Consider the following 21,384-nt stretch of genomic DNA (forward strand, 5'->3'; position numbering starts at 1 on the left):
GTCAATAAAAAATGTATTACACCTTTTTAGAAACAAGTAATACTCTGTATTATTACACTATTTTTAGACATAGTGGGTCATTCCGACCCCGGCGGTCAAGGACCGCCGGGGCCGGGGTCGGCGGGAGCACCGCCAACAGGCTGGCGGTGCCCCGCAGGGCATTCTGACCGCGGCGGTTTGGCCGCGGTCAGAACAGGAAAACCGGCGGTCTCCCGCCAGTTTTCCGCTGCCCTCAGGAATCCTCCATGGCGGCGCAGCTTGCTGCGCCGCCATGGGGATTCCGACACCCCATACCGCCATCCTGTTCCTGGCGGTTCGCCCGCCAGGAACAGGATGGCGGTATGGGGTGTCGTGGGGCCCCTGGGGGCCCCTGCAGTGCCCATGCCAATGGCATGGGCACTGCAGGGGCCCCCGTAAGAGGGCCCCACAAAGAATTTCAGTGTCTGCTTAGCAGACACTGAAATTCGCGACGGGTGCAACTGCGACGGGTGCATTCGGAGCCGGCTTCCTCGTGGGAAGGGGTTTCCCGCTGGGCTGACGGGCGGCCTTCTGGCGGTCGCCCGCCAGCCCAGCGGGAAAGCCAGAATGGCCTCCGCGGTCTTTCGACCGCGGAGCGGCCACATGGCGGTTCCCGCCAGAATGAGGCCCATAATGACAGAAAGAGCAAGATAGATCACATCACAGCAAAGGGAAACAATGGCTCTTTAACATGGGCTACTCTTACAGCCAAGAAAGTACAAGCACATAAACTATCAATAGGAAATGTACTTAATATTACTCTATTGCTTGCAATGGTATGGCCAGTACAAATGATGATGTAATTTATGTAAGGGAACACAACCACCCCCCTCAAATGTCTCTGAAAATGAAGTAAGGAGTGTACTACAAAATTTAAAGATGCAAGCACAAGCTTCTGAATGAGGAACCCTTCCTCTTTTACCTGATAACCTTAGTGACAAACACATTATAACATTTTCTATAGTAGATAGTAGATAGTAGATAAAGGCCTCATTGCGAGGCTGGTGGGCTGACATAGAGAGTAGACCGCTGTGGAGCTGGAAGTCTCTCCCCAGGCCGATTACAAGGTTTCCACTGGCTGACTGGTAGAAACCTTTGAAATCAGAGGTTTCTGCCGGTTAGCCCAGTGGAAACCATGCAGTGGCATTGGCCACGGCTCCTAATGGAGCCGAGACCAATGCCGCCGCACAATGTGAGGCTAGTGGCCTCAAGATCACCAGTCTTCTAATGAGGCCCACAGTAGATATTTTGTTAAAACTAAGCCAATGTCAAACAAGGATGATGGATGGGACATTCAAAATCTGCCCCCAAACATTCACACAGATATGCACCATAAATGGTGAATAACAAAAACTAATATACTATTCATTAAAACCCTGCTAACTAGTAAACAAAGTAGCACTTTCTACAATCTAGTAAACCACATTAAATTTAAAACAAACAGCTACTCCCCACAAAAAATAATTATTGATTTGGAACAAGTTGTGATTGATACAATGCTTATATTTTACTAACACACAGCCAGGCGAAGCTGTTACTATCCATAGCATTTAAAGACACCTCCAACAGTCTGCGCTGCCTAGAATATGCAACAAATAGCCAATCTGACTCTGAAATTTAAAAAAATGATTGCACTAACCTATGTCCCTGTAATATAGGTATCTAACTACTACGACTTACTTATAGATAGTCCAATCTACTAACAAAACAAACACAAGGAGGGCTATTACGAGTTTGGTGGGCTTAGGACCGCCATGTTGGCAGTCGTACTGCCAACAGGCTGGTGGAGAAGACTGCCAAATTATGACCATGGCGGTATTCCCAACAGAATACAGCCAAACCATCCCCAGCACCGCCAGTCTGGTCAGGCTGCCACGGTTGAGGGTAGCCACCTGCAGGCAGCGGCCATGTACTGTTGGACATATTACGAGGTTGCACACCGCCAAGTTTCCATCGCGGTCGCACCACCACAGAAACCCTGGCGGAAACCAAAGGAGACAATCACTTTCAGGAAGCCATACTTGTCCGGAGCCACCATGGAACGAGAATTACACGTCTTCCAACTGCTCCTTCTCACCCAACGACTTCGGAGCCATTGACAGCAGCAACCATGAGTCCACAGACTTACCTGTCACTGTTGTAAATTATTAAAGCACCTATGCACACACAACATACCAATCAGGAAAGGGTGGCGAGGGTGACACACGAATGTCACCTCACTCCGACACGCACACTCACACACAACCACATACCCACATACACAGTACCCACACTATGGCCAACACACACACACATGGTTGAAACACACACCAACGTCCAGGTACACAGCACCGGCACAGTCACACACAACACACCACCACCAAAAGACACAACTACACCACAACCTCAACACCACCAAAGCATCATCAAGCACCCACAATACACACCACCACTTATCAAATCATACATACAATGGAACTTAACAACACCAGAGAACGAACACACAAAATCACACATCCAAACAATGAGGCATACGTCATACCCCACAAACACACATCACAAAAGATCTGACATACCGATCAACACACTCATGCACACTTTACAACCACACAAAGGCACACAAGACTGCAAATAGCACATGTCAACACAAACACCACACAATACGAACACAACAATATGTCCCCAACATGCACATACCCATCACACAATACACACCAATCACAGGGAGAAAAATGCTATGCACAAAACTGGTAGCAGAACCACCACTCACACTAAACTTACTCACACACAAACAAAATCAGCCAAGACCAAAACTGCCCTAAGAAAATAAAAGCAGGACAAAGATGTAACCTTTAAACCAACAACTGGTTGGGTGAGATCTATCTATCTATCTATCTATCTATCTATCTATCTATCTATCTATCTATCTATCTATCTATCTATCTATCTATCTATCTATCTATCTATCTATCTATCTATATATACATTATTCATTATTATAGACAAAGATGAAGGCCATAGGCCAGTCCAAACAGACACCATTTGATAACTTTACAACATAAAACACCACCAATCAACACACCCCACAACTCTTTACATACATGCAAATATTGACCATGGCACAAACTCAATTTTGATGACTTAGAAACACAACTAACAGCTAACACAGATCTAGATACAATTAATTCTGTTCCAAAACTTTATGAGTGGCTACAGGAAGCTTTTGATATCCTAATATCACTCGGAAAAACTATGCAGGACAAAAGAAAAACACCACCTTGGAGAAAAACAGAACTTAAAAAGATAAAGCAACAAATCAGAAGGTTGCAGCGGACCTGGCTCAAAACAAACAATATTCAAAATAAACTGCAGCTACACAAGCTTAACAGAATATACAAATCAAAGAAATTTTATAAAATTCTCAATGAATTTCAAAAACCTAAATGCAGGGAAGGAAGTCATCCCACTACTCAAGATTTCACACACAAACTGGCAACTCCTTACACAACTAAGGCAGACACATTGGACTCCTATTTAAAACAGAAGAAAACCATGAGCATCAACCCCTTCCTAAAATCCCCTCTAATAATAAACCAACCCAACCTCTACAGTGCTTCAAACAAATATCACAAGGGGAATTTATGGATTTGGTCAAAGCAAGCAGGCCTTCCCGTTGCCTTTCTGACCCTTGTCCACCACACATCTTCAAGAACATTATTTTTTCTACTTCTGCTGCCACACCTGTAAGAAGAATCAACAACTCTTTAACTACAGACACCTTTCCTGAAGACCTGAAAAAGGCATACATACGTCCATTATTAAAGAAAACAGATTCTTCCCTCCTCCATCTCTCCTTTACTCATCCCAAGCTTCGTCCTTTTACTATAAATTCCCATTTAACACTTCTGGATTCTTCTCTCCTCTATACCTCCATTACTCTAGTGAATCCAACTAACAAACTCACATATCCTCTGCTCAAATGAACTCATAATGACACTAAAACTGTACTCATATTGCCCTATACTAATCCACCGCTAATTCCTCTTGGGTTCCGGTAGCGTGCTACTTGCCGAAAAGCGCTTTGATGCCTCGCCAGGGGTAGTAAGCGCTATATAAATACTATTATAATACAATACAATACAATACCGGTGCAACTTGCACATATGGCACTTGTATGTGCCCCTAATTTGACTCCTGACTGCCATGTAACCTCCAGAGGTAGGGGCATCAAGGGGGCAGCAGCCACCTCAGGGATTGGGGGGAAAGGAGAGGGAGTTTGGGGTTAGGGTTGGGAGGGAGATCTTTGGGCTTGGGTTTGGGAGGGGGCTTAGGTCAAAGCTTAGGGAAGGGTTGGTAACTCTTGGGAGGGGCAGACTTCTTGATGGGATGGGGCATGGGTACTGGCAGGGGGGAAGGAGAGAGGTGGTGGAGGTGGAAGGGCTGGACTTGGGGAGGGACACCGAGTATTTTGGGGTCATACGAGGTGGGAGAGGAGTAGGGAAAATGTTAAACTCTGAGAGGAAAGCTTTCTTTGACACATGGGGAAAATTATGTCAAAGGGGTTTGGGTGTGGAGGGAGTGGTCTGAGGTGTTTTGGTGGATGTCTTGGGTGCATGTGTGTGCAGGATATGCTTGTGGATGCTGGGTGTATGTTGGGTGGGTGAGTGTGGGCATTTAAGTGTCTTGGGATGGGGTGGAGGTGCTGGGAGATGCTGTGGTGGACTGGTGACTGTTGAGGTGGTGACTGCAGGCATGGTGGATGTGCTGCATGTAGGCGTGTCTTTGGTTGTGGTGCCTGCGGGTGTGGTGACTGGGGTGGATGTCTGAGGGTCTGCTATTGTGCTGATTGTGGGTAGGATAGATGGTGTGGCTGTATAGATGAATGTTGGTGTGGTGACTGCAGGTGTGTGTCAGGTGTTGAGTATATGATGCTGGGGGTTGTGGGTTGTCAGGGCAGGTAGTGACTGTTGATGTGTCTGCAGGTGTATGTTGCTTGTGTGCATGCCTGTGGTGGGTCTTGTGGAACTTGTGTTTGTCAGCCCTACCCTTGGATGTTGAGGTGGATGCATGCCTGTCTGTTTGTGTGCTGTGGCTGGGCCGGGGAAGAGAGTTTTGGGTTTGGGAAAAGGAAGGTGGAGGGAGGACGGAAGACAGAGGGTGACTGGCTGCCATCAGTGTGGAGGCCAGAGTCTGAAATGATCTCTGTAGGCCAGCCAGTTCACCATGAATGCCCTCCAGGAACGCATTACTCTGTTGTATCTGAGTTGCCAGTCTCTGGATGACATTCACAATAGTAGACTGACCCACAGAGATCGACTTCAGGAGGTCAATAGCCTCTTCACTGAGGGCAGCAGGGCTATCAGGGGCAGAGGAGCCTGCGTCAAAGGAGACACCCACTGTCTTGAGTGAGCCTGCACAAACAATTGGGTGGGGAGCTATAGGGAGGACAGTGGTAGAATGAGGGGTGGTGGACAAAGATGGTGTTGGGGTGGTCCCAGATGGGTCCGTCACTGTCAGGGAGTGTGCACTAGAGGAGGATTCCAAAGATGATGTGCTGGATCCAGTCTCCTCTGTGGGATTCCCCGTGCCCTCCAGGACACTGGGTCCCTTGATGTCAGTGGTATTGTAGTGTAGCCATTTTTTTATACAGCTTCATGTGCGTTAGCTTAACGTATTAGGCCTCTGTGCACTTTGCCCTTGATACATTTTATTCAACCTCGCACTGTTATTTTACAATAACCAGTTTCACGGTCTTGTTTTTATTTCATTCTATCACACTGTTTAGCTCACTTCAGCACTGTGTTCTCAAACAATGCATTCTTGCTCACTCTGTGCTTCAGTCAAGGCTACAGTCTGGTACATTGCCGGTAAACGTGGTAGAAGTTTAGTCTCTAGTGTTCGTAGAAAATACACATCCTTGCGTAGGGACATTTTCTTAGAACATCTGCGTGTTAGTTATAAACACACTTTCTAGTCCCAGTACACGGCAGAGGGAGATTCCGACCAGGAACCTACAACTAGATGCTGACTGCCTCGTTGCAGATGCTGATGCAGAATACAGGCCTTTGCTCAGGTATGAGGGTTGATGTCCTCCCGGGGGAACCTGAAAGGCAGGCTTAGAGCTTTACATGCTGTGCTCAGACTATTACTTAGAGAGAACCTAATCTAGTTGCACTATGATAGCCTTATTCTTGTGCTTCACTCTCATCGTTACTATTTTGATCCTACCTTGTTGTATAGTTCTGGTTATTGCAGCTCACGCTTTGCTATCTAAGATGCAGTCGTTTTATTAAACCAATCTTTAAAACCTAAACTGCCTTTGTCATTTATATATGAGACCGCACTGTGTATGAGAGAACCGGTTGTGACCTGAGTGACCACGACTTCCTTGGGAAGTACTAAGATGTCATGCGCTCGGCTGCCCAATTGTCTCTTCCCCTTGGAAGAGATAAGGCACTGCTAGTTGGCCGGAGCAAAACCTGGATTTAGAGTGACAAGGGTCCTTCACCGTGGGTTAGACTTGGACTGTGGACGATCTTGCCGCTCAAAATCCAGTAGTCTCATTAGGATAATGAGAGCCTATGAGACAGTATCAGCACTCCAATTCCCGTGGCTAGCAGCATCCCCACTCACTTGTGCATGGTCTTCTTTACCTGCCAATACTGATGCACACAAACAGAGAGAGAGGGAAGGAGAGATGGAGAGAGAGAGGGTCATTACATTATTCACATGCACACATTACAACATGCACAACTGTAGATATACATTTCCTGGTTAGGAAATCCTATATTGAAACCCACAGATCCTGCATCATGTCAAAACATGTTATTCTATGTACCCTATTTGTCATCTCTCTCACTGACATCATAATCCGTGTAAGGTAGCACAAATAGAGCATCCCATCAAATCACCTATAAATCTATGTCAGCATGCTCATCGTGCCCTGGCTAAAGCTGATATTTCGTCCTAATCCAGGTCATAACTCTTCATAATCGTATCACCTTTATGAAATGCAGTTGACAGATAACATCACCTAATGCATATTATGGTTCCACACCTGACCAGTCCATGTCCACAAGTCATGTTCCATGCAAATAAAGACAACTCTATTCTTGAATGACACAGCACCTGCCATTCCAGTCACATGCCTAGCTGATCCCTCTGCACATATTTGACAAAATGGCTACAATCTCTGATGAAGGCACAACATGTGGCAGTCCAATACAGGTGCTATCACATTTTTACATTCCATGTTTAGAGAACAGCTGTGTCACTACATGTACCAAAATTTAGTGGAATAGCTGCAGTCACTATTCACAGATATTCCATATAACACCATAAATGCATTTACAGCTACATTGGCCTACCTAGCACACGTGAGACATCCACTGAGAATCACAGAGAGCATAGTTACAATAACTAAGCCAAGGACATCCTACTAATTCCTAATAGGGCACATTACATTCCACCTGACATGCAGATACAGAGCCACGATATGACAACATGAGTACACCAAAATCATTCACACTCTTCCTGACATGTGATTTCCAGTAGCTAAGTCCAGACAACACACATATCCCACTGAAAAGACATGTACACATGATGTATACATGCACCTACACGACTGCCATTGAACTGAAAACATATACCACAACAATAACACCTGTGTAAGAAATAGTAGTACAGCTAAACCATGACAACTTGAAATACGACTGCTGTGGAACTGAAAACACATCCCACAACAACAATACTTGTATGAGAAATATTAGAACAGCTAAACCATGACAACTTGAAACATGGTGAGCCAAAACCAATTCTTGTCCAAACTGGCCACATCATCTAGGCTAAGGGTAACAATGATTGTCCCAATCAACAGGATCTGCCCCCAAGTAACCATTGTGACCTGATCTAGGCAGCTAATAAGATATGTTGCACTATTTTTCGTACACATTGGCACATGTAGCATGGATATTGCACATTGGCAAAGGGTAGGACAGCTTAACCACTTACCTCCTCTAAAACAAAGGCATTGGGATAAAAGTGATTTCCCACATTTCAATGGCATGAAAATACATGGTAAAGGCAAACAGACTACATCAGACACACATAGTTGGATGTACTTCTGTTACAATCTTAACATACCCCATAGTATGAGTATGAAGGGACAATAGGGACACCTCCACAAACCCATATGAACAGTCCAATACTGGCCATACCTACTGACTGAATGAGATGCCAGCCTCACATGGAGTCAATACCTGTACCAGGACAAAAGGTTACAAGGCCCTAAAACAAATATGTCAGGCACTGTGTAGCAAATAGATCTGATCTTTACAAATGGGAGTGATCTGACACCTTGGAGCTAGATTATCACATATTCAGAACAATGGACCTGGAAATACTAGATGGGTAGGATCATACAGCAGCATACATACAAATATTTGGCTGGGTAGATTCACACATGTGGCACTGTCAATTGTGCATCTCCACATGCAGTCATAGATGTTCCTTGGTGATCTAAACATAAACATATGCAACCCTAAGGCTAGATCTCCATCTTTTAGTCAGGCAACTTGAGTACTATGTAGCATAGGCAACATACATGTAGCACCTACTACAGTGTCACAGCTGCTAAAGTGTGACAGCAAACACCTAACTACCAGAGTAAAGTACATAGAGTCAGTCAGTACTTACCTCCTTGTGGCTGCTACTATGCTGCCTTCAAACGACCATCCACCTTAGGGTAGGCCACTGCCAAAATGTGGGCCATTACAGGGGTCAGAGTCTGAGGGGCATCCCTCCCTCATTGGGAGGACATACTCAGCTGGGCCTCAGCGAACTTCAGGGCCCAGCGCCTCAGGTCTTCCAACTGCTTTCTGCAATGGGCTATCCGCCAGCTAAGCATCCCCAGGGTACACACTTGCTTGGTAGTTGCACGCCAAATCCCCTTCTTCTGATGGGCATTCACCTGCATGGATGACACAGACAAAAGGAGAAAGTCATGTACACATGCGCCATACCAATAAGAGTGGTCAGTACATATCAGTCACAGCTAGTAGGCACACATACCCATTGTCTCTGCACGCATGCCTTCACATTATGCCATCTGCATGCATCAACACCATCACAAGTTCACATGCCCAACGCAACGTCACACAGAACACCTATCACACATAGCATGGACATTGGACACACTTGCTCCTCTGGTGCCCTATATAACTGTCCATAGAGGGGTAGGACCTCCTCCACTAGACTCTCAAACTCTTCCAGGGTGAAGGCAGGGGCCTGATCACCTACAGGACGTGGCATGATGGCTCCCAGAGGCAGTACACAGCAGCTCACATCATGGAGGTCTTGCTGGCAACAGTGTCAGGAGTCAAGTGAGCAATAGTGCAGATGGCCGCCACGGCCACCACATACATGACCGTCACTGCCTGCAGACATCACCATTGGCCCAGGTCCGCCAAAGGCAATGCAACACAGAACACAGCAATGTTTTCCAATGGAAAATTACATGGTGGTTGCAACCGCCTACCGCCATGACTACTTACGCCCACGGACGTAGGTCACTTCCACTGGTACAATCCAGGAGGTCAGGCCCTTGCGATTTTGGCCACATTTCATAGATGGAAGTGTTTACTAATCTGCGTCATTCACTCACTCCCCTAAGATGCTGTAAACTAAGAGGTTCATAGTCCATGGGAAGATATAAATCGATTCGGAAACAAATGTGTGATTAGTGCAGGACAGCTAAGTCTTACACATACACACTTTAACATTAGTATCATATGTACTATCCCATTGTCCTAGTTGCCAATGTGCTCGAACAAGGGTGAAATTGGTACATATCTATGGGCTGTATATGTCATATGGGCTAGGCATCCTCTACATATGTTAGGTGTGATGTAATAAAGTATACATGATGTGTGCATACTGCATAACACATAATATTTTCACTTCTCTCAAAATAGTTATACTGTCATGAGGAGATTGAGACAACCACCAGTGTACTGTCCACTAGTAGACCTGGACATCATGAGGAAAGGCATGTCATCCAGAAATATCCTCTTAATCGTCATGCCATCATGGATCTTTGAACTCAGTTGGAGCCGATCTCATGCCTGCCATTCGCAATCACTATGGCATAGCTCCCATCGTTCAGGTCTTGTCAGTGATACACTATCTGGCCACAGGCTCCTTTCAAAATACAGTGGCTTTAACAGCAGGGATGTCTCAGCCCATGTTCAGACTGGTTTTGAAGGATGTACTGTGTGTATTGTTGAGACACGTGGACAGCTACATCAGATTTCCCCACTGAGCGAATTTGGCCTATTTGAAGGCAGACTTTTATGAGACGGGCCACATTCCTCATGTAGGAGGAGCCACTGATGACCCCTGTAGCCTTGGTTCCTCCCAGTGCCAATGAACAGTTGTATAGGAACAGAAAGAACTACCACTCAATCAACGTTCAGGTTGTGTGTCTGCAGACCAGGACATCTCACAAATAACCAGGATCTGTGCATGATACCTACATCATGCGGAACAGCAATGTCCCACAGCTAATGGCACAACTCCACACAGAGAGGGCCTGGCTGGTTGCTAAGTTTCCATTGTAGTGTGTGTTTGTGTGTTTTGTCTCCTGTCATCACAATACAGCCAGTCCCATATACATTTTTGCTTTGTTCAACCATTGTATTCACAGGTGACTCAGGCTATCCAACCAGTCATTGGCTGTTGACACCAGTGAGCTATCCAACCACGCCAGGGGAATTATTTTATGATGAGACCCACAGGAGGACAAGGTGTGTAATAGAGCAAACATTTGGGCTCCTGAGGCAAGATTCTGGTCCCTGGACCTATCTGGAGGAGTTCTCCTCTACTCGCCCAACAAGGTATGCCAAATTATCGTTGCCTGCTGCATTTTCCACAAGAGATGTCAGATACCATTAATAGCAGATGAGGGGGAGGCAGCTGGACCAGTGGATGGAAATGCTGACTTGGCAAGTGATGAAGAGCCAGGGGGAGAAGGAGCAGGTGACTCTAGGGCAGATCTCATCAATCAGTACTTCAACTGAGATACAGGAATGTAAAGTGGACCTTTTGTTGTGATGAATGAGCACAACTTGAAGTAGATGGCTGCCATTACACCTTCTTTCTTGCTTCACCAGTGGGGGTGTCATGAGCTCCAATGCCTATGTGAGAGTTGTGGATGCAGACTGATAAATTGTAATGTGTACAGGACAGAATGTTCTGCCTTTTCATGTACTATTACAGAAGATACTAACATACACTTCTGGTAAAGAATTCTCAGATTTTTCATGCAATCTCCTATCCTCTGTTCCTTCCACTCACTGATTTAGCTATATCCTGTTTAGCTCTGAAACCTAGGCTTGGGAAATTCAGTGTCAGTAGCCAATGGTAATTGCTGACATACATGAGAGATGTACCTGGCAGATACCTGGTAAAATGAGGTTAGTTTCAGTGGGGTGGTACCTTGATAGTTTATCCTTCATACAAGTGGGGTTGTAAATGCTTAATCCTTTACCTTTACCTGTGGGGTTGAGGAGGATGTAAAATGGTGTATAATGTGCCAGGTGAAGTAAGTGGCACATGTGTGAAGGTTGGAGCATGGCCTCTTGCTTCACAATGGGTGGAGTACTTTGTGATGGCCATGGGACCTAGCTGTGTTTATCTTCTAATTATGCTGTTCAAAATGCATACATCTGTATACTGACATAGGTGAGTGACAATCCTATAGGTATGGGGCCTCTGTTAATGTATGTTTTATGTACTGGCTTCCTCTGTAATGTTCTTTGTGTGTTCCATGGGATATGTGAATGTGTAGCTATTGTATGGGTATGTGAAGAGCCTCTACCTGGTTGTATAGAGGATCTATCTGTGTGCCCCTGCTTTGTAGGTAGCTTACCATGAGCCTAACTTCTATAACATGTATGTGTGCATTGTATGACACCATGGCTTACTTCTTAATGGTATTCTCTGTCATGCTCTATTTACTGATAGGAATACTGACTATACAATTGTGTTGACCTGGATTTCAACCTCTCTGGCATCTGTCCTGTGACATTTCTGTTGTAATCTGGCTCTTGCTGACAGACCCTCCGTCTGATGACCTTAACACTGGTTCGATACAGGAGGGCATGAGCAGACCACAGTTGGCAAGCATGACTATTGTACATGTATTATAAAAGACACATACACAGTAGCGGTATTTAATTGTGATTTATTGTGCATATCAAAATACTATCAGTTACAATTAATTTGCTTAAATGAAAATAAAAGTGATGAGTGAAGTCATGGTTGATGTATTCATCAGGGTAGCTGCTACACCAGTTGGTTACACAAGTCAAGTGTCCTTGTACCCTGGAAAAATTGAGTTAGGTTTCATAACAGTCAACATGGCGTATCTGTGGCACACAAGGGTGACAAGTCAGCAGAGGTTCACTTCCTGGCAGCGGGTTTGGTCTTGGCATCTGCTCCAGCTGTATGTCTGGGTGGACATCCATATTTGCAGGGGGTTCTTCAGCTACAGAGAGAGGAGTGTCTGAGGCATGAGGTTCCCATGGCAGGGCCTCCATTCCGCTAGCTGCCGCAGATGTAGAAGGGGCAGATGTAACATTACTAGTTGAAGGGGCCTGATGGTGTGTGGAGAAATCAGCCAGGGTGATATTGATGTCCCTCAGCACTGCTGCATGACGTCCTGGTGGTGTTCTTTCTGCAGCCTTTCATTTTCCCCCAACATGGTGATGATTTGGCCCATCCTGTCTTGGGATCTTTGGTAAGCTCCCAAGAGTTGGGAGATGGTTTCCTGGTCAGTTGTGTCCCTTTGAGGCCCCATCCTCTGGCCTACAGGATCCCTCCCACACACCCTAACACACATGCCTGTGCCCCTGGCACTGTGTGCTTATCACAGTGGTTGAAGGGCCATCATTGTCAGGGGTGTCCCTGTACTGTGGGGCACACAATAGATTGAACTGTCCTTGGACACAGGTTTGGGGGCGAATGGTTGGCTGTGATGTGGATGCAACAGTGTTGAGAGGAGTTGATGTGGGCAGGGTGAGGCTCAGAGTTGTTGACTCACCAGGTGTCCCAGATGGGCCAGGTTAATTTTCAGTGTCCAGACATCCAAGCGTGTTGCCCTCACTTACTTGTGAAGGGAGTGAGGCATAGAGTTCAGTGTAGAATGTGTGTTTGGTTGTTTTTGTGAGATATGTAGACAGTGGCTTAACATGATTCCCTGTAATTACATTGACAGATGCTGCACAGCATATCTTAGTTGTACATACGAATCGGTGACTTGTTTTCCTTACTCCATGTTGAGAGCTGCAATCCTAATTAGGTACAGGTTTTTGTGCAGATGCAATCTGATTATGTCTGATATATGACATGACTGTTCAGCTCTGCTACCTAGTGAATAGTCAGGCTTGCCAGGTGTCACACATTAAAAATGCACAATGCAATATGGTGTCCTAGTGGGAACACAGTATGTGATTATGCAGGGGAAATTGTCCTGTAACTAGATGTTCTGTACATGCATTCTCTCTGCCATCTTACTTTCCAACCAAGGTCTGTCTATTTCTGGTTTGGGATATTTCATCTGTGGCCATTGGGAATGGTCACTCAGCTGTAGCTGTGTTTTGCTTTCATTGCTATTGTGAGTGTGCCATTACATTGCTGTACTGGTCCTCACTAGAAAAATCAAGATGGTGCAGCTAGTATATTAGTTATACATGCATGGCATGTGATGTGCACAATCCAGGTTTTCACAATGATGGGTTAGTGCATTCTAGGAGTTGCAGTGATCCTTTAGTTAACGTGGCATTTCCAAGGGCTGTGAGAGCAGTTGGGCTGAGTGGAGACGTGGCATGGCAGAGAGGGGCTTTAGGTGAGAGGTGTAGTGGCTACAATAGTTACATATGGAGGATTTGGGTGGTAGGAGAGCATGCAGGACTAGTCAATTCTGTGACATAGCTTTTGTGTGTGCTTATCAGACTCCAGTCCCCTAGGTATTGCTGTCAGAACCTCAGGAAGCAGTATGTCCAATACCTTCTCCTTCCATGATGTGAACTGTGGGCGAAGAGGTGGGGACCCAGTGCCAGTCTTCTGCACAGCTTTCTGGTGCCTGGATACCAGGGAACGGACCTTTCCTGTAGGTTGCTCCACCTCTTCCTGATGTTGTCCCTTATGCGTGGATGACTGCCTATAGAATGAACCCTGTTGACTATCCTTTGCCACAACTCCATTTTCCTGGCAATAGATGTTTGTTGGACCTGTGCTCCAAATAGGTGTGGCTTCACCCTGACAATTTCATCCACCATGACACTCAACTCATCATCAGTGAAATGTGGGTGTTTTTGTGGAGACATGGTAGTGGTTGTGTAGACGGTGTGTGGGGGTGTTGTAAGTGTAAGGGTGCAGTGTTAGGTAATTGGTGAGGTGTGCGTGCTGTGATGTGAGTTGGAGACGTTGTTGCGGATTGTGTGTGCTAGTGATGTGTATATTGTGATAGTTGTGCTGATGTGGGGTGTCTGCTGAGTGAGATGTTTATGTCTGCCTATAGTGTAAAAGTGCTATATCTATATTATTGGCTTCTTCGAGTATCTGAATGGGGTTCTGTTTGCAAAGTGTTGTGGGCTGAGTAGGGGTGTGTGACATAGTGCAGTGAGTAGGTGTGTCTGCTATGTGGATGTGTCTCAGGTATGGGGTATTCAAACCAATGTGGTGTGGTGTTCTGTCTGATGTGAGTTCTGACCGCTGTGGTTCTTACAGCCAATGGTTTACCATCATAGAAGAACCACTGTGTAGATTTGTGGCTCGTAATATGGTGGCTGAATATTTGTCCAGATGGCGGTGGTGGGACTGCCTCTTTTCCGTCCTCTAGTGTCCTGGCGGTTTCGGAGTTTTGCCTGTTTTTTTGTGGTCTTCACAGTGTGAGTTGTAGTACGGCAGTAGGATTACCACCAACATGGCGGTCTTTTGGCAGCCGCCTCCGCGACAGTCATGCCAAAAGACCGCCAAACTCGTAATGAGGCCCAAAGTCCCCTAATGTACTACTTTGAAGACACTTGGGATGGCAGACTGCACTGCTCTGGACAAAGATGCAAACACAAATTCCAAATACCATGGTGGAAAGTCTACAATGGCACCATGGCTCAAGAAGCCAAAACCATTGAGAGCAATTGAAGGATGGCACAATGCTTTCCAATTTACACCAGGCAGATCCCACCCTAGATTCAACAACTCCATAGACGCCCTACAAAAGAAGCTACCAACAACTATGAATGGAACAATCAGAAACCTAAGTTAAAGCTAAAATTAGCAAGCAAACACATAGAATATATGACATGAAATAATGTAAAGTAAAACTCTTTATTAACAACAAAGAAGTACACTACAAAGAATGAATTGTCAGAACCTGATTATAAAAAAACTAATTTCCTACACAGTACCCAGTAAAAAATCCAAACCAACATAACTAAAATAATTTCAAACTAAGCATTAAATAGATTATTTTTATATAGCCAGCAAAAACACTATACAACTAAAATTGCAAATAATATTGATACATCAATGAGAAACAATTAAAATTGTAATATAACTACCAATCATATCAAATTCACATACATAATAAAGTGACATTTCCCACCGCATAAACAACTAACTGAAATGTAACTTACTGTTTTGTAGCTGTAGATCGTCTTCCTCATCCATGTAGTCAACAATATAAATCACCAACAAGGGAGAAATAATTTTTTTAAAGCATCCAAATAAATGCAAAAATAAAACAGGTACTTTTGAAATCCAACAAAGCATTACAATGCCTTACAGAGCCATACAATACCTCCAAAATTGTTTTAAAAAATTGCTCTTGAAAACCCAAAAAGCCAAGGAAATCAAATTAAAAAATATTGGTTTACTAGAAACCAAAGTGATTTCCTTTAAATAAAACACAACATCCAGACATCCATATGATAACTTTGGATCCATAAACCTGTAATATACCATGCAATACCCACCCACGAAGAACACTACCTTCAAATGTAATATAAACATCACAATACATTATATAATGGTACAATTCTACAAAACTCTAAATAGACTTAGCGCAGAACATTAGTAAACAAAATAATACAAACTACAAATAAATCTTCCAAAAACTAGAAATGGACACTCTAACTACCATTTACTATTACTACCTACACTTCCACCCTCAAAACGCCATAAAAAAACCTTAAAAAAGGTTTAACCTGATCCGATGAACCGCAGTACCTTCCTGCTACTCACTTCCAGAAAAAGTAACCAAAAATGAGACAAATCGACTACACAAGGGATATTAGTGGTAATAAAATGGCCCCTAATTGAAACTATGAAATAGATTATCTCAAGGTAGATTTAATTAAAGAAAAGGTTTAAAACTGTTTAAACAATGTAAAACATGCCAATTGTGGGTATATGTAAATATTAAAAACTTATGTAAAGTATACAGTAAATATTATTATAAAAATAAAAATATATTATTATTTTAGAAAAAGTAAAAAGGTATATAAAAATTTTACATATGTATAAAAATAAGTGAACATAAACGGAAAACAATTACCGAAAAATGGTGTAATGTGCAGCACTTCTGATCTAATATCTACATGGTTCATTTAACATAAAAGTGTACTAAGATTGATTAACTATATCACTGAAAATCTTTTCCTTATGTGTTTGAATATATATGTAACTATAAATGTATGCATGTACAATAAATAATTTAGAAAAATGTAAATAAAAAAATAAAACTTACAAGCTGTGTCATGTACCAAGATTATTATAAACAATTAGAACAGTAATTATATATGTGAGAAATGCAATGCCAACTCCAATCCAAACCATTTAGGGGAAGACATTACATATGAAAGGGATTACATAACTACTCCCAATACAATCTAAACCGTTTAGGGGAGATGTTAGGTACTAAGGAGGTTACATTTACTATTCCTACTCCAATTTAAGCCATTCCAGGAAAGGTTTTGGATACTAAAAGGGTTACATTTACTATTCCTACCTCAATTTAAACTATTTTTGGTAAGGTGTTGGACTTGAACACACAAATCTAAACCATTTTAGGGCTGTACACCTAGAAGGGTTACATTTACTCTTTCCACTCCATTCTAAAACATTTCAGAAAAGATATTGGTCACTAAAGGGGTTACATTTACTATTCCTACGCCAACATAAAACATTTCGGAAAAGGAGTAGGATCCTAAAGGGGTTATATTTACTATTTCCACTCCAATCTAAACCATTTTGAAAAAGATGTTGGGCATTTCCACTCCAATCTAAAGATTCTGGGTAAGGCGTTGGAAACTAAAGGGGCTTATTTATTATTCCCACTCCAATCTAAACCGTTTTGGAGAAGGTGTTCGACAATCAAGTGTTTACATTTACTTTTCTGACTTCAGTCTAAATCATTTTGGGTAAAGTGTTGAACTCTAAAGGGGTTACAGTTAGTATACCTACTCCATATGAAAACATTTTACAATTTTGTTTCCTGTATATAAATAGATTACTTGTAACACAAACTCACCTAATTAATATTTCCTATAAAATTAACAGTAAAATGATCATGCTAAATAATTATTTTTGATTTATAACATCAAATAATTATACATTACATTCAATATTATAGAACAATAATTAAAGTATATCAGTATTACTACCTAAAATCACACAATAACAATAATTCAACAAATTGGAGCATTAAAATCATTATTTAAGATTATATATTTAAAATATTATCTATTAGTTATATACATATAACATATGATCATTGATTATTACAAATAAATACATAAATTATCTTCACAATTATCTCATTTATGATATTTAGAATACTGTTTATCTAAATATAAATAAGGTACATTTATTAAATAAAGAAAAATACAAAAATATTATAAAATGCAATATTATTTTTTCAAAGATACAATTATTTTAATGAATACTAATTGCATGCTACATCTAAAAAGTAAACATATATATCAATATTACAAACATACAAAATATATTTGTATAATATTATTTTTCCAAATATTACAAATGATATATTTCATAAAGAAATCACTGATTTCAAAACTAAAAAGAAAATGTATATATTGTGATGAATGCAAGTCATGGAACAACCTTCACCAGAACATCAAGGTTCTGCAAGAAGTCAAGACATGGCTCTTCATATAAGAACCATAAGGACCACCACCTGCCCAAGCACCCGGATATTCTCTTGGGTGATTTTTTGTGTTATTCAAATGAACATAACATTAACTTTTAATGAATAAAAAATTATAAATTAAAAATTTAAATCTAAACATTAGTAAATTATTACATATTAAAACAAATGGTATATAAATATGACAATATACAAATGTAAAAATTAAAAAGTATTATTCAATAAAACATGTTAAACAATTGCAAATGATACATATTCCCCAAAATTATTAAATTATTTACACATGAATCTACATTTTTTATACACGGTTACTGATAATTTACATAAATAAAACATAATTTAACTTGAAAAAATAATAATATATGATTAAAATTCACACATTTCAAAAATTACAAACAAATAATACATCGGTAAATTAATATTCATATTTTTTAATAATCTCACCACCCTTTTCACCTTAAAAAACAACATCCTGCTCCTATAACATAATTACATGAACATTAATTATAAACATTAATCAAATTTATAATAAAATCTTTTTTTATCTGACTGAAAAGCTGTACAAAACATACTAACACAAAAATTAACTTACAACTAGAATAAAACATTACAAAACTATGTATAACTTAACCCATAAAAAGAATATACTATACAATGTCATTTTCAAAAACTATATTTTTTACAATACTACTAAGACAACACTTAAAATTATATTTTTTCCTTTGATATTTATGTCCACAATGTTTTTGACATCACAATATTGTTGACACGATATTCGCAATATGTTTTATTCAATATTTTATCCAAATGCCGCTGTGGAGGCTACTACTCCTCTGATATAAGTAGTCTCACTCTCATGCTCGCCTACACTAATCAATGGGTTTTATTAACTAAATGAGTATCTGGAATTTACTTTTCTTGAATCTTAAGTCTTTCACACATGAACGCTGTGCACCTGCAAAATTATCAAAAATATATATGTTTTGGATTCTGTCTCATGTGTTTCATTCGATGTTAGTGTACAGAGGTCTATAAAATGGTCATGAAAGTGGGGGAGCCCATTGCTACGGGGGGGGCTTGACAATTTGGATTGTAATATAGCACTGTGCTTATATGTACTTAATGAGCATCTTCACATTTCAAGTAAGTGTGTGAGCAGTTTCTTCTTCAACAAACTCCTTCACAATTGCTCAACCACCTGCACCATTGTCTATGGTCAATGGCAGGGGAGTCAGAAGCCTTCCACTTTAGCAGTTTAGAAAGTGGTGAGTGCCACTGAATAGAGATGCGTAGAATGAAGCACTTACAGTGTTTACAACTCTTTTGGTTTTGATAGGAGACACTGGTCTCCAAAGAGTTACACAGAAATGCGTCTGCTAAAGAACAGTTGATGGAGCTGTGGATGGGAGGGAAATGGACAGGACTGCACAAAAGAGAGGGAAAAAGAAAGGGTGGCTGGTGAATTTTCAAAGTTGTGGGATGCAAATGTCTTCCCTGGATCATGTGAGAGGGCACATTGAGTGAGTGTGACCTCCATTAATGGATGTTATGACGGGAATACAACATGGAAGTGAACTGTGGCTAGGAAGCCAGCTTGAATGTTGCCAAGAATGGCTCAAAATATTTCACTAATGGGTCATCATCTCAGACTTCACTAGAGTGTCTCCAAGATGAGCCATTGCTTTATGCTTACACAGCATGGCCCAAAAAATGGCACAATTAGTCATGTATGGGTCATTATGCAATGCTTAGGAAGCATGTGCAAGAATGGCCAGACAAAAGGGCTTTGATGGACCATTGTATATGGCTTATGCTGCATGTCCCCAAGTATGCCACATTGCCCATGGATGGGATGTGCCCCTGTGCCCTGACTAAACACAAACATTTGGTCAGTTACAGGAACTTTCAGGCACACAAACATTTTTGGTGATTGATGACAGAGTGACTGAAACTTCAAAGAGATGACCTAGCAGATGCTCCTTGTTAATGGAATGACTAACTTACGATTAAAGCCAGGGCTGGTGTGTGCCCAAACACGTATAAAAGGGTTCCTCAGTCCACCTCAGGCAGACATTTCCTCACATAAAAAGAAGATTCCAAGATCTTTTGCACAGAGCATTTTATCAGTAATTTCAGCAACATAATGTACTAGATCTGGAGTACATATCTGAGATAGTTTGGACCCACCAGACACCTGGGCCCCATAGCAACTGCACCTGCTGCACTTTTGCTAACTATATCCCTGCCACCTACCATTTGAAGGGTCCAACTGATAAATATAAAGATAGTTGTACAGAGGAAACTGACCAAGCCCAAGAGGTAATCCTTCCATGGTCTATTTTTCATCCACCTGGGCTGCACACTGAGTTAGTCACAACACTTGGCATGAGCAGCGCAGGGTGCTCATGGCAAGTGGTGAAGTACAAATGGCTCTCAAGGGATATGCTGAGAGTAGGGGTGTGTTCATGAGAAGTGGATGAGGGGGTGAAGGGTGCTAATCAGTGTTCATATGGTGAGGACGTACTGGCAAGATGCTGTAGTACCACACTACCAAATTCTGTTACCAGTGGTAGGGAATGAGACCGAGCTGCGGGGTGACATCTGCAGGCTTGCTGTTTAAAGATTTCTCCCTAGGGCAAAGCAATCCTCAGTTACTTGCCCCAAAGTCCCCCGCAGACAAAACAAAGAAGGTCTCAGAAGGCAGATTGGATCACTCAAGCACCGAAGCACAGGCAAGTGTATGGAGGAGGGACAACTGTCTCTATCTAAAGCTGTCACACTTGTATTGCACTCCTCGAGCTGAGGCTTCCTGGAAGTAGCTATTGGGCATCTCTCATGATCCATCATTTCAGCTTGTAAAATGTAAGATGGAGCATGGACTCAAGCTACCTGTACCTGGCTGCCACCTACTCCAATTTTGGCTTCACTGGCCCAAGCTGCACCTTTCTATTTAGAAGCTTCTAATATTCCAACCCAGATCATGCAAGCACCCAGTCCTGAGTAGAGAGGCTGTTGGGTGAGTTCCTTCTCCTCTTCCTTCTCCTCCCTCTGGACTGGTAGGGCAATGTTCCTCGTGTCTATTAATACCAGCCACAACTGATTTACAGAAGAATGGAGAGAGGATGGATGTGGAGAAGAATGTACATGTGCAGAAATAGAGG

Source organism: Pleurodeles waltl, chromosome 5 (genome assembly GCF_031143425.1).
Source record: "Pleurodeles waltl isolate 20211129_DDA chromosome 5, aPleWal1.hap1.20221129, whole genome shotgun sequence".
Lineage (NCBI taxonomy): Eukaryota > Metazoa > Chordata > Amphibia > Caudata > Salamandridae > Pleurodeles > Pleurodeles waltl.